Genomic DNA, 17,904 nt, shown 5'->3' on the forward strand with positions numbered 1-17,904 from the left:
TTGGTTTCAGTTTTATTCTACATCAATCTTGAATGTTTTATTAACCAAATAACACTGTTTTAAACAAACAAATGTTAGTGTGCTTAAAAGATGTAGTGTACTAACAGTACATGTTGTAACTTATCAAGACTTGTACAGTCACAGACCTTATTGTGTCAACAAATACTGTTTATAGTAACTTCGTGAGGAATGGGTAAAGTCTGTCTTAGGTTACATTGATGCCTCTGAGAACAAAGTTTGACTGCATACGTTCAGGTGGGTGTTCTTCCATTTCTCAGCAGAAGTGACTTTAAATAATATACAAAATGTTTTAAATGTCCTCACTGAGCTCTGGTGCCAAGAAATACTGCCAAATGAAAGGATATCTTCACGTAACACTGTGGTTTGTAGAATCAGCCATTTTGTGCCCTCCTAATGCACACTCCTCAGGAATGCAGGATTTTTAAAGACACAATTAATTATATTAAACCTAACTAAGAAGTTACATGATAAATGGACAGACTTGGCTTCAGATGGCATTACAAAGTACAGCATCAGGAATCACAACTTCGTGCACTTTGATTTTATTTTACAGCCCTAATTTCTGTTTACAATATGCGTAAGGAAAACACAGTTCAAACGAATAAACAGAACAATTTTCTGTCAGTTCAAAACTGCTGTTTTTCAGACTGTCCTGACCTTTAACCTTTGCACAAGACAGTGGTTCCTAAAGTGTGCACTGTGATCCCTGGAGAGTTCAGCTGTGGAAGTGGAAGCAATGGAGGCACAAGCATAGCACTGTGCCACCTAATAGGGTGCAAAAAGTGAATAGAGCAAAGTTCATCAGAAAAGGACATGGTGCAGAACAGCTTGACAAGTGTTGCATTAAGAGATTCTTAATAGAAAAGAGATTATGATTTGCTCTGAAGAAAATAGTGATTTCAAAACTATAGGCTTTGGCATTGTTTCCCACTGTCATCCCGTCCCCCCCACCCCAGTCATGAATCTTAAATTCAGGCGTTTTCTGATTAAGAAAGGAAGGAATGTGTGAATGAGATTGCTGAAACCATTATTGAATACACAATGAAATGCTTTGTTCTCCCAGCCAAATCAGAGTTATGGATGAGATTCAGATTATATTCAGGCATAAGTTCTGTGCTGTATGCCTATAAAACATGCCCTTAGATAGCTGTTAAAAGTGCAGTTCCTCCTCCTCTTAGGAAGATTACATCAAAAGAAAACAGTAACAAATGTGTGTTGTACTAATAAGGACTGTCAGAGTGAGTCACAAGACTCTTCTGTGTAATAAAGACAAGCAGAAGGAATTTTTTTCAAATGAAGCTAAACTTTTGAACAGAACATGTTTTTCCTTTAAAAGTTTCCAGATTTTAACTGTTAGGGAATAATAAATTAGTATGCATAAAGTATCATTAATAAATCTGCCTCCACTACAAAAGTATTTTCTAAGCTTACTACGTTAGGATTCAGATTATTTTCATTAATGACAAAAATGCTATGGAAGTTCTTCTGCTTCCACTTATTTTTATGATGTGTAGTGTTACTGAAAAAGAGTTGAGGCCTTTCTGAATCTGAATTAATGATTTATTTTTCTTTTAATTAGAAGATAGAGATAAAAATACAGCTCTGAATTGAATAAAGGTGATAGTCCTTCCCATGTGTGTGGAATGAATACTGCTGGCTGCAAGAAAGCTAGGAAACAATTCTAGACTGTTTTATTCTTAGGGTGCATTAAAGATGATGGTTTGGATTTTTAGGAAGCTTAATCATTATCTATAGTCATAATTAAGGATCTCATTTCAGAAGAAAGGAATGATTTACAGGATTTTAATTATTTTAAGATGTAACGGTACGTAGACTGGAAAAGACTGTTGGGATCAAGGTTTGGTGTGATTTAAAGAAATGTTAATGTTGATGAATGCAGGCATTCCTATATGCATGTATGGAACGTGGATTAAACCACTCAGGACTGAGGCTCTGATTTCCTTTAAGTGGCTGTGTTTCATACCTGCAGTACTTGAGCCTAAACTGTTGTCATGTAGTCCATTTACTATACATAGCATAATAGTAATGCATTAACTGAGGGCACCTAGAGACCTGGCTTTTGTTATCAGTTAGGTATTTGTTCTTTGTGAGTTAACATCGCTAGACTTCTGATAGCATAGGAGATGTGGGAGCAGAAAGAAGGGCACACTTTCCAAAATCTGGCTTCATAAAAAATATATAAATTGAGGAATAAACATTTTAATTGTGCATTATAAATAAAGACTAAATACATATTCTTTAACAACCAAATGTTCTTCTGCAGTACCCAGTGCCACTGGTAGGCCTGCATGTTCCCTGACCCATTTTCTTTTTCTTCCTCGAAATTTTTCCCTGTACTGATTCTGAGGACATCATAAATTTCCTTATTATTTCTGCACAAGTGGAAGCCTGGCCAGAGTTACTGTACACATTCTTGTAAGCTGTGTAACAATGTGGGGTAAAAAGTAATATAATGTGCCGTGCTGCTAGCGTGAGCGTGTTCAGTCAGCCCACTGCAACCTGGAAGTAACAGGTTTACTGAGATTTATCGTGGATACACAGTGTACACGACACTAATTGGAAGGTTCTGCTTTACTGCATGGATGCTGCACAGCACCTATGCTACACTGCACATACTTCTGGCAAAAAAAAATCCTTGCAAGAAATGTGATAGTGCTAGCCAGAGAGATTTGGGTTCTCCCTATGGCATCGGATTTAGCATACCTGAATCTAAACTGTGTTGTTACGAAATAAGGACAGAGCACAGGTATCCTTCAGGACTCTATTCCCCATGCCAAATGCTGCAGCAAGAGAAGAGGGCTGTATTTTATGTGGATGATGATTTTCTGCCATCTGTATTATGTAAACCAGTTTCTGGAATGGGAGTTTTTCTGAGCTGCCGTGCTCCTGTTACTTTATTGAGACACCAACTAGACTGAATTCGAACTTGCAAAGATTTCAGTTCATTTGGCAGAATTTATTTGTGCTCGCATTGAAGGACTTCACGTTTCCCCCATGTCACTTAGCTTTGTGTTCCACATGTTGTGATGGATTGGAAACAGTCTGGCAGTGTTAATTACACCTATGCATGCAACCACGGGCTGTTAGGTTAGGAGGAGCATCCTCAGAGATTAAATTCTTAGCAGCAAATACATAACACATTATCCCCCTTTTATAGACTGACCTGGCTGGTGGTTGTTGTAGACTTCATTGATTTCCTAAGCAGTCACAGAAGCTGTTCTCTGTTCAGAAGTTCTCTGAAAAGAAAGAGTCAGTGTTACTAAAAAGCAGTATTAAAGTCCGGTGGCAGTGTATATCCCTAGGCTCCAGATTTGCACTATTTAGTACAACCTCAAATAGTTTTTGCTCCTTTGCAGTTCTCACCAAAAAAAAAAAAATTAAGGAATGCATAACAGAGAAATGCTGGGCTGTTACTGCTCCTCCCTAACTGTGGGTAAGAATCCTCATCCCCCTCCAGCTTAGGGAAATTCACTGGCACAGAAAGGTCTAAATTACATCTCTATGTGCCAGCTTCAGGGAACCCGGCCACAGATCCTTAAGCTGAGAAAACTTTACTCATTCCTTTAAAGGACAGTGACAAAGTTTTCTGCTTTCTCTGATGTCATAACATTTAAAAAAAAAATAAATCTTTAAGTCAAAGGATAATTAAGTCATCGTTTATTTTAGACTTTCATTACAAAGAGCAGCGACTTAAAAGTGAGCAACTGCTATCAAAGAGGGCACATGCGAAAGTAGTAAAATGAGATAAAAATGTAGGAGAGTGAAAATACAAAGTAGCCTTTAGCATGACAATTAACCACCCCATCTACCCTTCCTTTATTCATCGCAGGATAATTCATTGCCGCTGAATTAATGGTGAAGCATTCAGTAATAGGCCTCGGTAAGGAAATAGAAGCAGTGTATCAGGATATCCTTTTTCCGCCCCAGAGTACCAATACTTTCAATTTTATATACAACGGAAGCAATTAATCGTAACACAAAGAAGCACAGCTGTGTTTCCTGATGGTCACACACGCAACAGCTACTATTGTTTAGCATTTTGAGTACATACACAGAAAACTGTTCAACTGCTTTGAACACTTTACATTTTGGGGATTTAATTTCCATTAATAGCTTTTGAATTTATAGTGGAATTTTAATATGCTATTATCTTAGATCCAATCCTGCATCCCTAATCAGGTAATTTTTTTGCTGTTGCCAGTGGGAGTTTAAACTGAATTAGGTATAGCTGCCAAATCCAGAGATTTGCAGACACAGGCCAATTTCTCATTGGAAGTAAAGGAAGTTATAGCCTATTTATCAGGTCTTGCTTTTAGCTGTATGTGTTTCTTTAACTTGTTCAAGTTCCAGTACATATTCAAGTTATCTTACAGACTAAGTCAGAAAAGCCATACTGCTATGCCTTTAACTTCATTACATATTTTCAGATGTACTAGCTGACTGCTGTGACAGAAATACAAACGAAATAAAAAAAAAAAAGCATATCCTTTTCTTATTATTAATTTAGTAGAGCTATATTATCTTGGTTTTGCTAGAATATAAAAAAAAAAGAGTGAGTGTGTTTTGCTGCATTTGTTCTTATTTAACAGCAACACATTCATTATTTATTAATGAAGATGAGAAAGATATGTTTAGACTGAGAGAAAATTAAGGATTTGATTAATTGAAACTATTTGGTTCATTTGTTTTGTACAGGATTCAGATCTGTTTCATTCTAACAAGCTTGGAAGAACATAGCATTTTCAGACTCATAAATGTCCATCTTTGTAAATCTCTACACTACCCACTACAGCTGCCAGAAACACATCCACTTGAATCCACTCCTCTTGAGGACAAAGGACAAAGATGTTATACACTCCAAGACAGAAATTTTCTGTATTGAAAAGAATTCTCCATGTTTAACAGCAGGTTTAACAAACATTTCCTCTTTCAGCATTGGTTCAGTTTCTGTTGCTGAAAAGGGTCGTTATCAAGAAGTGTTTGTTACAGAGGCTTAAGGATGAGGCCTCGGCATCAGTAGGAGAAATGTTAACACAACGCGGGCTTGGATCTAAGGATTATTCAAACTTTAAAAATAAACTCACAAATACCTCTTATAATAAAAGGGGGGGGGGGACACAAATGTATCTGAGATACTCTCAGAGAGAAGCTAATAATTAAAATTTCCTTGTAGATCATTCAGCACTGCAGACTGATAGTTAATTGAGAATATGGATTTTAAAATTGGCACTAGAGTCTAATTCTAAAGACTTATCTTCTCAGAGCAAATGCAGACTTTCAGGATTTTATTTCCATCCATTTAGGGGAAAACATATTTCTAATGCTCCAAACAAACCAATGTGAATGAAGCAACGAGGTGAAGCTTCTGCTGAGTCTAAAAATGTTTTCTTTTTCCTCGTAAGACTTGTAATATTCTTACTACCCAACACCGGCTTTAAAAAAAAACAAAATAATTTGAAATGTTCCTTTGTATTTATAAGGAGCATTGTCTCAGGGTTTCTTGCAGTCTAGTGAAAATACTGCAGTATGGGTTTTGTGCCCCGGACACGTACAGCTCATGCAGGCATAGGAAGAAGAAACAGAAAAGCAACAGGAGGTTTGGTTCCTGACCGGTAAAACGTCTCCTAGAGCACTTGCAGCATCAGGCAGAGTGCTCCCATGGCTACAGCCCCTTGCGAGACGCAGCCAGCTCCCGGGTGAGGAATCGGCGCGCAGGCCGCGGCGAGGGCAGTACAGCCCTCCCGTCCTCCCTCCTCCCGGCCCACCGGCACAAGGCCAAAGTCTGCAGAAGGCCAGAGGTAACCCCGAAATACAGCACGTGCTCAAGCTGTGGGAACAGCCTCCTGCTGCCCCGCGCCTGTGCTCTGCACCTGGAGCTCTTGCTCCCTGCGGTCTCTGCACGGGGCTCTCCACTTCCACACCGTGGTTCTTGGACAGAAGGTTGGCCGGGCTTTGCAGTGCTGACAAACACTTTTGCCTTTTTACTATCAGTGCTTCGCTAGCAGAAATTTTGAAAAAAAGCACCTTTCTTCACAGATTTGATTCTGCCTTATTGAATTAATTATGCTTACATTTAAACCACTTAATAAAATCCATGACATTTCTAAGTAACAAACAGCTGAATAAATTTAGAATCAAAAGAATGTGCTTTCAAGTAAAATAATTCTGAAAAAAGACAAAGCCAAATTCACGTCATTTTAAGTGAAAAAATTGTGTCCCCGGCTGAAGGGTAATATTCTTTTAATATGTAACATGGAATATTTATTTTGGTAACAGTAACAGAGAAGTACTCATCTAATTGCAAACAGTTTTCAAAAGTATATTTGGACTGCAGATTTAAGACATATGAATTCCCAAGACTGAAGGGGAGAAGGATCTACAAAAATAAAGTCCTATCGCATGGATGACCTTCTCCCCATACATACCTCTTTGTTCTTAAAGATCTTTTGATATTTAAGATTTGTAGTTCCCAAGTGATTCCAAGAACTAATAAGAAATTCCTGGAGAGGAAATGACAAAGAAAGCAGCTGGAAGAGTATCCAATTCACGATTTAATTTTTTTTAACATAAAGCTCTCTGCGTCATGACAGTCAGCGTTGAACTGCTTCTTCTGTATTTCATGTTAGATTTCCATGTTCCATCCTGTTGAACATATGATTTGTTTCAGATTTTCAGACTACAGTGTCTTTGAGTGTTGCTCAATTAACAAAATAAATATTTTGTGTTACCAAAACCTGATGGGTCTGAGTTTTTGCAGATTCCTAAAATCTTCACCAGGTGAGATATTGATAACTACCTCACTGGAACCCTGTGTCTTCCAGAGTGCCCATCACCTAAAGTCTTCATCTTCTGGTTCAAATAGCTATTTCTACAACAAAGCGAAACAATTCAGTTTGATTCTTCATGGTTTACATGACAAAAATCTCCGGTTAATTTTCCACAGTTACTTTCATTTGGGGATATACAACTGGGTTGTTCGGGCAGCGCAAAAAGGCAACTCTTCCATCATCAGGTCGAACATCTCACACGTCAGGACTGGTCACCAATCCCCTTCTCACACACAGACCGCTGTATGATTGTAAATAAGGAATTTTCATCTACTTGCATTGTTTTCATACTTCTGTTGTAAATCTGTAGGCTTCAAAAATGACAGTTTGTACCGGTATGAAATTGGAAATGTATCGTAAGTGCTGCACTGTTTTGAAAGTCATCAGTACCTTCCATGTGATGTTTCATCAGACATCCATCACGATCTAAGTACTTTTTAAGGTTGTTATGATTCATCATTTTAGATCAAGATTCAGTTCTGTCTCCTGCAGCGCTAATATTATTATAATGTAGTTTACTTTTACTGACTTATTCTGTGATTAAGACGAGTGTTTACACAGTGCTCATTTATGCAGAGAACGGGCATATTAGCCATGGCAATGCAAACCTCATCCTCAGTGACACTATTTCTGACCTGACAGGGATGGTCACTTGTGGTATCTTCGGTGCCTGAGTGCTTGGGAAGACCCAGCTGAGAGGGCAGTGTCTGCAGCGTGCGGACGGGCTCACCGGGAAGTGGGTGAAAACAGTTGATCCGTTCCACACAAGGGATCAAATAACCTTTCACGGCTAGTGGATTTTAATAAATTAATGCATACTGGATTTAAATCAATATCCAACATCTGAAAAGCACAGGACTATTACCACACAGATTATTACTTAGAGATACTAGCCCTAACAGCTTTGGTTCTGGTTGGGAGCACACACATGCATGTTGCATTCTTCTTCCATATTGAGCATCTATTCCGTTGCTCTAATCTGATAGTAGACAGAGTGGAAGAACAGCAGACTCATATTTTCCTTTGAAATTATAAACATAAGCACAGAAGTTCTGTATTGCTTGGCATGAAAGCTGTGATTTTTGTCTTTCTTGCAGGCTGTCTTTCTTTTGGACACTGACAGATTTTTATGGATGATGGTCATCGGAAAAAATTTTCTAAAAGTCTAGTAGGGCAAGGCCTGCATTTCTGCATGCCTGTCACCATAGTATCTGGCCACCTACACTTACTAGGTGTGCCTTTAGCTGCTTACATTTTAAAGGAGTCTGTGAAGCTGACAGATTTCAAACTGTGCTTCCTCTTGTCTTGCTGTATAGGCCAGTAAGGAGGGTAAGCACTGGCCTAGCCATAACCCACGTGAACGCCCCGCAGGGCCAGCGCTCTCATCTGACATTCAGAGGTGACAGCTCTGGAGTGGAGCACACATTTTTACAAGTCCGATCTGATATCAGCACGCAAAAATGGAGCTAGACTGTGGAGAGGTCAACCAAACACGTGAGCCCCTGTCTCCCACAATATGCGCACATCTGGCTATTTGGCACCCATAAGCGAGCTTGCTTCCCAATTGCTTATTCTCAAGAAAGTTTATTGGGGCAGGCATCTTGGCGCTAGCAATTGCTGGTTGTCCTGAAGGTCTAAAGGGTGTTTTGGTCTGCAGCAAAGGGTTTGCGTGATCCACATGATCTCCGTTTCCCCCTATAGTTGGCTTTGCATACAAAGATCTTGATGCAGAATAACGAGGACAAGCAAAGGGCGAGCCCACATTAACAACACAACTGCTGCCATTTTGTTGTGAAAGCAGCCCAGGTGGAAACCGTGCCATCCCCTTGTCACACTGTCATTAAAGCTCCTCCTGCACGGCTCTTGGGAGACCCCACTTGAAGACAGACAGACAAATTATGACTTTGATAATTTGTCCTGATGAGGAGGAGCTCGGAAATGTAAATCACGGCCTTCAGCGACCTCGTCAGCGAGCAGAGCAGCTCACTGCGGGAGTCAGAATGTATTTCAACCTAAATAACTGGGCTTATTTATTTAGAGGCACAGAAAATGGCACAAAGCAAACAATTCCGTCCTTTGCAGTGGAACTCTCTCTCTCATGCACTGCAACGTCAACCTTCTCAGACCGATTTTCCCACTGAGCTGAAAAGCCCATCTGAAGCCCTCGTTGATCCCTGCGTCCCACCCCAGCTCACACACACTGAATTCACACCAGAGTCGGAGGCAAATCCTCCACCCCACCTCCTCCGCGAATCCTGGCAGCTTCTCCATTTTCCACCAGCGTCTGGACGGAGCTCGCCGGCCCCGCAGCCATACCCGGGCCGGGCTGCTCCCCACGGCAGGCCCAGCCGGGCCTCCATGACACCTCCTCGGCCGCTTTCTCGCCTCCCAACTCCCCCCCTCGTCCTTTCCTGGGGGGGCTCCCCCACGCTCCTCCCTGGGAAAGCCCTTCTGGGCGGCGGGGCCGGGAGCCGAGCGACAAGCCGGCTCAGGCGGCGGCTGGCTGCGGCCTGCGCTGCCGCCCGCGGAGGGGCCGCGGGGGTGAGGAGGAGGAGGAGGAGGAGGAGCAGGCCCGGCCAGTTCCTCCCGGCCAACTTTTTCCCGGGGAGTCCCGCCGGCCCCCCCGCCCGCGGCGCGTGTTGGCGGCGGCTCCCGCGCTCCCGCCTCAACGCCCTGAGGGGAGCGGGGGGGGGGGGGGCTGCGCGCTCCCGCCGCCCGCCCTCAGCCCCCGCCGCGCGCGCGCGGCCGCGGCCGCCGTGATTGGAATCCGGGTCGGCCCCGCCCCGCCCCGCCCCGCCCGCGCGCCGCAGGGACGGGCCGCGCCGCGCCGGCAGCGCCCGCCGGGACGGAGCCTGCGCCGAGCCCGGGCCGCGCCGTCCCGCCCTCGCCCTCCCCCGCCCGACACGCACCCGCCTTCGCCCCCCGTCTCGCCGCAGCCGTCGGGGCCCCGGGACCGGCCTGCGGAGCGCGGCGGGGAGCGGGCCCCCTCCCCTTTCGCCTCCCCCCGCCGCGGAGGATGAGGAGCCCCCACCGCCGGTGAGTGCGGGGCCGCGCCGGGGAGGCCTCGGCAGGGCGGGCGGGCGGCTGAGGAGCGTCGGGGCGCCCCGCGCAGCGCCGCGCCGCCGCTCCCCTCCCTGCTCCGGGCGGGGGGCGCGGGGCCCTCCTGGGCGCTGCCGCGGCCCCCCCCCCCTCCCCGGGGCAGGCGGCCCGGGCCCGGCCCCGGGCGGCGCCGTCGAACGCGGGGACCCGCCGCGGCTTCCCCGGGCGGCGGCGGCTCTCCCGCCCGCACCTTTCTCCGCCGGGGGGCCGGGGAGCGGCCGCCGGGCCGGGCCGGGCCGGGCCCGCTGGCGGGGGTCGGGCGGCGGGAGGCTGGGCGGGCGCCGCGCCGGCGCAGGGGCTCCTCGGGGCCGGCGGTTTCCTGCGTGGGCACGGGGGCCGCCGGCTCGGCGCTGGCGGGGCCGGGCCGCTGGCAGCCCGCGCTGCCCCCCCCCCGGGCCGGGCGCTCCCCCCGCCCCGCCTCGGCGCCCCCGGTGCGGTAATGCCGGGCCCGGTGCCGAGCGGCCCCAGCCGGGTGCGCGGCAGCGCCGGGCGTGGGAAGGGCGCGGGGAGCGGGGCGCTTCGGGAGCCGTCCGTGAAACAAAGCTGCGCGCCGGCCTCCCGGGGCCGCTTGGCCAGCGAGTGAAAACTGTCCGAAGGAAAAAACCAAACCCGCGTCGTCGCACGTACCTTCGCAGTTAAAGGCCGTACTCTTGAGGGCCGATGAAGTACGATGTTTTCATAACTGATTACAAAATCTATTGAAGAGGGTTTCAAACCATGAATGGCTCTTTACCACCCTTCAATCAACCACCCTCTGATTTTGGTAAAATTAAGAGCGAATTCAGCAGCGGGGAACGGCAGTAAGTTGTGGTATTTCCATTCAGCAGTTGCCTGTCACTTTGTGTCGAAAGTTGTTTGATGATTCCTCCCGGTGTAAATTGATTGCGGTTCTAATTGACATTTTTTGTTCTCTGTGGACAGGTAATTATTTTCGAGTTCTTGAGTTCTTTTATCGAGTTAGCGTCCCAGGATTGTTCAGGCCTGCTATCTGTAGGAACGGAGGAGCTCCTTTTGTAAGTGAGGAAGACTGCTGGATTGGAAAAGTTGCCAGATTTTTAGTAGAACCTAGTGCTGGGATTAAAAGAAGTTAACACGAGAGCAATTTATATTCAGATGCTCTATCCGATAGCCAGAAATACCCGTGTTGTGGCATTTGAAGCAGTCTGGATAAAATTCCTGATGGCAACGTGTTTGTCCTTTGTTCTTGTACTTTTTTCTTCCTTTTGTAACTTTTTCTTGGGTTATTCACCACGTTTCGAATGTTATGTGAGTGTGTGTGTGTATTTTATACGTGTTTATATAGAAACATACAACCTGGTAGGCTCTGAGCTCTAGTCTTAAATTTTCTGGAGGATCTTGCACAGTGGCAAGAGTCCGCTGCCAGTCCTGAGTACATCGTGTTGGATGCTCTCTTCCAGGGACGATGAATAGATGTGGCTGGATCTGAATCTTTTTTTAAAGAAAAAGATTTTTTTAAATTGTGAAGTCATTTAGGGATGGAAGGGACCTCTGGATGTTATCTGGTCCAGCTCCTGTTCAAATTAGGGAAGAAAGCTGTTGGTAACGGCAGGCTTGAAACGTTAGGAATTCACAGATCAGGTGTTTACTGAAACAGGACGTAGCTGGTGCATAGAATTTCTTCAAGTCAATGTATCCTGATGTTTTTGACACTGCTGTGCAAGATCCTCACGCTAAGAATTGTGTGCTTTGTTACGAGAATTAAAAATACTGAATACATTGGAGTGTGTAAATGACGTATGTGCTTTTCCTGGATACCAACATTCAGGAATTCAGGATCTCGTAAGTGGTGTAACCAAAGCAATTAACTTTATTCTTTATAGTAGTTGGTTTAATTATTGAACTACTCCAAGTCAGGGGTAACAAAGTTTTGATCACGTTTGGGATTGAATGCGGTGCTTGTTCAGATGTGCAGTAAGCAACATCTGCTGACTTCTTTCAAAATGGACATGTGTTTGCCATAGATGAGCCTTACTGTTCTGTGAGATGTCACGGAGTATTGCACTGCAAAGAGAAAAGGATTTTGAAGGCACAATAGGTAGCTTTAATTCCCAGAGTCTTGAAAGGCAAGCAGTGGATGGATAAATTGATTTTTTACAAAATTATTATTATGTTTTTCTTGGGTTTAAAATTAGGAATGATGATAATGGTTTATTTGTTCTCCAAGAAGCAGTATAGAGACTCTGTGGCTATGTAATATAAAAAAAAAAATGTAGGGAAGGACTTGCTAAATTTTCACTAAATTATATTTTTGTAATGAGAAATCAGTGCAGGCTATATTTTTAAAAGAAAAAAGCATTTTGTAAATAGTAATATTAAATAACTCTGAATTAATGAAATCTCTTAAATTGTGTGTCAGTGTAACGAAGAACTCTACAACTTTCCAAGGCATAGTGGGGCACAGATGTGTAGACAAGAGGATTTGAGTACATCCCCTTCACAGAAGGGATCAAAGAAGCAGATATTAGTGCTTGGTATAGCCAGGCTTTCCAAGAGAAACAACCCTGCCTTCTCCAAAGTCCTCAAAAGCAAACAGACCAAAAGGGGAAAAAAAGAAAAAAAAAAAGAAAGAAAAACCAGAAAACAACCAACCAAAAACCATCCTTTTATTTTTTGCTCATCATTGTGGCTGGTAACTTTTATGATGCGGACAGTATCTCTTTCCAAGAGCAGGTGAAGTTCTGACACGTGGAGCTGCAGTAACTTATTTGGTAAAATGCTGAAAAGTGCAGATGGATGAACGAGACCAGACAGTCTGTGGCAGGGAACATGTCCCAAATGTGTATGCTTCTACCTTGCTTGTGTCAAGCATCGATTGAAGATCTGTCCCTTCTCTCTGGATGTCGGGGATGTGTCTGGTGTTTCCTGGTTCCTCAGTAAGAAGAGGACATGTATTGGGTGCCTGGGGTTTCCTTACCTTATGTATAAATAAATGACAGAAGGAACTCGGTAATTTGAGGATCTGTCAGACTTGTGTGTGGGTGCAGATGGGGTACTTGGAGCCTTCTTTCCCTTGCTAATATTCCCAAAATGCAAGACTAGGGGGTGGGCGCAGAGTGCATGCACTTGGTGGCCTGACAGCAAACTTTTCCTGTAGTTGCTGCTGATTTAATGGTTCCGGTTTTTCCTTTCTTGAACAAGATCTGCAGAACCCTCTGCAGTTGCCCCACCACACTAGTGCGGATGGTCCCCAGTGGAAATGATCCCTTCCTTCCGTGCCTTCCACGGTCGTTAGTGCTTTAAAGAGAAAGCAGGGAGTTTCTTTCTGCCACCTTTTTTATAATTCCTTCAAAGTTGCTCTGAAGTCTGTTGAGAGTTTGATATTGTCAGACATAAAATAGTTTTACTTGTTGTGAAAAACGTTTAAAACTGAAAGCAAATGTAAAATTTAACCCGTTGGATTGTGCCCTTTAAAAATAATATGGAGACTGGAATAGGCGATTGAAATTGGGCAAAATGTTGAAATAGTCACCTCATTTGTCTTCAGTGTACAGAGGACATCACTTCAGTGTTCAGAAGGCTCTTATTGAGAAGATATACGGCATAGATATTTTGTGAGGGATTCAGTCTAGAAACATCTGCTCAGTGCTTTGTACACTGGGTGTGTAATCCTCAAGAGGTTTAGTTTGGTACTAATAGCTGGCCCACCGCTGACCAGGCAGCCAGCTAGGGGACAAGCTGCTAACTTGCCAGGATGGCCTTCCTTGTGACTCAGCTCCCCAGCACCTCACTGGATGCCTTTACAGAGCCTATTAGGTGTATTTTATGCCCCCTGTCCCCCAAAAGCAAAACAAGGCACTTACCCTACTAGTCTTCAATATATCTTTTCAGATCCATTGTAGTAGGCTTATGACACAGAAGCATTTTAGATCATTGAATATTTGATATATTGAGAAGATGGAGAACTTCATTCATATTGTGGTAGTGATAAGATGCATGAGTTTCTGGTTATGACCCCATTGTTTCAGCTGTATACAAGTGGTGTGAAAAATAAGGTCATTCTGTTTCAGATGCATAATCTAGGTAAGTTTTATTTCTTACCTTTTTTTCTAATGGGTGCTTTGTCTTGCCTTCCCATTTAATTTGAATTCCTGGTCTTTCAGTTAGGTTGGTCTAGCTAATAAAATTCAAAATAAGTATTAAAGTAGGAAAATAAACTCTAGTTCATGATTGTGATGAATATTCGTAGATTGTAGATGCATGACGAAAGCACAAGCAACAGCAGAGCCTTATTTAAGGTCCATTGTGTTACCACCTCAGCATTTCTGCAGTGACATCTGTTGTTATGGTGAAAGCGACTGGTTTGATGAAGCTCTTCCTGCGAGACATCAGCCTGTGCCCAAGTCACTGGTGCTTGTGCTCATGGAGGGGGGGGGAAGTGTTCTGAGTAGCGTGAAGGGTATGAACCTTATTTAAATGTTTTAAAAGGTTCTGATAAGACAAAATCTGTGGAGTAGTAGTTCGTAGGGTACATACCTGCAGCACGTGCCTGAATACTCTGATGCTCATTTTTTTCCCAAAATAGAATTCCCCAAAATACAGAGGAAAATATAATAAGCTTAAATATAATTTTAGCACGTGACAACTTGGCTGTGCGTTAAAAGGAGAAAAAAAAAACAGTATTACTCAGCTCTGCAGTACTGTAGCTTAATTTGCATCGTATGTTATAACAGCAGCAATGTTTTTTACAAAAACTTGAAATCACTTAAATTTTCTCAGCATCTCTTCAGATAATTGCTTTACATGATGGCTTCAGTCAACTTTATTAGGATAAAATGTGGAAGCAGCTAGCAGTTCTTTGTGTCTGTATTCCCCCCGTTCACCGTCTTAAAGTGAAAACTGTCAGTCTTGTCATGTTTTGGCCGATAAAAGTACAAGCAGATGTAGCAGGAGTCGGAGAAATATCAAAGAAAGTCTCAGAAGATGCTTACCAGGATACAGACCTGGTTCATGGAAGCTATTTCCTTTTCACTACTGCAGCTGTAGAAATGGTCTAAATTTGCTTTTCTCTTGTCCTTATAGTGTTAATTATTAGCAACTTTTTCTTCATTTGAAAAAAACCCTGAAAACGCTCATAGGCCCTCACGCTTCCTCTGTGAGAGCCTGATCCCCAACTTGACTGGAGATGGGCGAGCAGAGCCCTCATGACGGCTGGAGGATTGAAGTCAGAGATTTTACTTCTGCAGAGAATTAATATCCTGCTCATGAAAGATTGGCTGCGCAAATGAGTACATTATGTGCTCAGAGTCAGAGTTTCAGGGATAGAGAAGTGATGAACAAGCTCAGGTATAAGCTCCTAAATGGATTATTGTTTTTCCTGCTCTGTGTTCAGTTGCAGTGCGTCGTGTGGGGGAGATGCAGAGGCACAGGCACTCTCCCCTGGTGTTGTGCAGGGGTACGGAGGGTTCGGAAAGGAAGCATGAACAGATAAGTTGTGAGGAATCGTTCAGCAGGAAGAATGGGCACTGGAAATAGGAAATACGGTATCACCCCCTTGTCCCCTGTGCTTGGGAAGGAAAGAACTTGGAGAGTAGTATGAGAAGAGAGCAGCTTATCAGAAGACAGTGAAGTTACTGGAAATGCAAACGAGAAAACCAGAAAGCTGTGTAGAACGTGCTCCTCCTTGCTGCGTATCCTCCTTCGTGGAAGAGAAATGCATCTTTTACAGCATGCCTCGGAGAAGGTTTCAGAAACCCTCCTGTACCCTTCTCTGTGCTGGCCGAGGGACCAGCCTGGCAGCTCAGAAGCTGGTTTGGGGTGCTGGGAGTTAACTGCAGGGCACGGGGGGGCACTGCCAGCTGGGGAGGGGCGGCCATTCCTAGACTCAACCCCCAAAACATGGGCTGTCTTCTGTTCAGGTTAGTGAAGGGGTTTTAGCAATAATCCAAAATTCAGTAGCGGTACTGAGTGTTAAGCAGAAATGTCCCTGATGATAGATACAGGAAGTTTTATTAGGAATTTTATTTGTGTTGCTTTGAAGTATTTTTTAAAACTTGTTTTGAATGTCTGCTCTCTCGGAGACAAAGCAAACAATAAATCTCACAGAATGAAAAAGTGCTTTTTTATTTTTATGTACTGATGTCTTTTTCTGATTTTTATCTTCTGTATTTACTAGTTCACAACCATTTAATCTTTTTTTGTGAAAATATCCTGTAGAAAATAGGAGAATACTCCTACTCTGTAGGAGTATTCTGAAGTGTATGCTATTCATTAGGATTGAAGATTGCGCCCTTCCTCACCCCAGCAAATTATTACTGTGAGTTTAAAATAAAGATTCGATGGGTTTTGCAGCCAATCTGTCATGTTCGCTGAGCTGAACCAGTAATCCCACTAGTGATAATACTACTTTAACTCAGTAGTGTGGACCAAAATTTATGACGGACAGTATTGTATGCCCTAGTCTTCTACTTTGTATGTGCAGAAGTTTTTTTGAACAATGTTAACTCCATTTCAAAATATTTTTTACTACTTTTGCATTAATGTTTCTTTACTGAATTGATTTAAGTTGACAACCACTGATACTGATCTGCACTAATCTTTGTATGTTTTTTAAAGCTCTTTTGTTGCATGGTGAGTTAATTTATTTTTTTTAAGCTTACAGCTATAATTCATTTAATAAGACTCTAAAAAGAAAGAATCAAAACCTGGAACACTGTCCTACTCAGAAGTTAGGGCAGAGGGCTCTGGTGAAGTGTAGGAACGTTGCCATATAGCTGATACTCTTCAGTTTCCTGCTCTTAAAATTTCATGGAAGGAATGCAGTTAGAGACTCGCCAATTTGGGTTAAACCAGGAACTGCAAAATAAAACCCGACCCAGACAGGACAGTTTTTTTTCTTCAAACCCAAGCCTCTGTTGAACTGTCTGTTTTTGTTCCACCCCGGCCCTGCTTCACTCCCCCACCTCTCTTCAAATTCACAAGTTTTTAAATGTAGAGATGTTTCTAATTTAGAAAATTATTTTGGCGTAATGAACTAAAACAGAAAGGAGGGGACTAAACTGAGGGAGGTCAAAAACCAGATGGAAATAGAAAATCTGAAAACATCTAGTGTAAAAAAAAAAAAAATCACCCTTGAAATAATGGAATCTAAATGCTGAAATTATACATCTGCTCGGCAGCTGTGCATTCCTTTGCCAGAGGTTCTGCTGCAGAAATGGCATTAGTCAACTTTTTCTCAGAGTTTCAAATGCTGTTGTTTAATATTTACATGTCTGTAATACTTTCAGTAGTGGTCTCAGGAACCTGGAGGGGGGGGGGAGAATAGAGGTGGAGGGAAGTGCTGGTGAGCTGATGTAGGAATTTCCTTGTTTAAGTATCTGTAGTGTGTAGGGTTGTTCACTGCAGTGAAATTCTGTGATTTTATTTCTTGGTGGTTCATCGTGAGTATCTTTTAATTTCTGTTGACTTAATTTCAGAGGTGAGGTTGGTTACGGGAGAAATAACCAAATAAAAATATATGAAATGAGGGTGCTAGTGAGAAAATAATGTTACACAAATGAAGAAACCTGCCTCAGGTGTTTTGCTCCCAACAATGGTCAGCAATATTGCTCCAGAGGAAAGTGCGAGACCGTCTGCAGCAGACAACTGTGGAATTACACCACTCTCTGGAAGTTTCTTCCTACATCCCAGTAGCCAGGAGCTAGTTGAAACTTCAACCCACGTTAAATACATTTAAGTATTACGGCATGGTTTTATACAGTATCTTAAAATGTTAAACCATTTCAGTTAGAAAAGGTCGCTATAAACTATTAAGCAAGTTATAAAAATGTGTAATTTCATGTTTTTCTTTGTGTTTTTTTTTTTCTTTGTACTGTTTTGACAGTGTTGGTGTTCATCGGAGTTACCTGTTGGTACTGAGATTTATATATGTTAGAACAGGTCTTTGAGCAGGGGTTGAGTGCTGATGTAAAGGGTGATT

The 17,904-nt window shown here is 43.3% G+C and overlaps 1 protein-coding gene across 1 annotated transcript in view; it reads left to right on the top strand.

The window, feature by feature from the left end:
- The first annotated feature begins 9,702 nt into the window (after positions 1 to 9,702).
- The window catches only part of BMPR1A (bone morphogenetic protein receptor type 1A), an 82,220-nt gene continuing 74,018 nt past the window's right edge, over positions 9,703 to 17,904 (top strand). Inside the window, exon 1 of the mRNA XM_074924406.1 lies at positions 9,703 to 9,905. The gene's annotated coding sequence lies outside the window, so the exon portion shown is untranslated. The remainder of the gene's footprint in view (positions 9,906 to 17,904) is intronic.

This window comes from Athene noctua, chromosome 21 (genome assembly GCF_965140245.1).
Source record: "Athene noctua chromosome 21, bAthNoc1.hap1.1, whole genome shotgun sequence".
NCBI classification, from domain to species: Eukaryota; Metazoa; Chordata; class Aves; order Strigiformes; family Strigidae; genus Athene; species Athene noctua.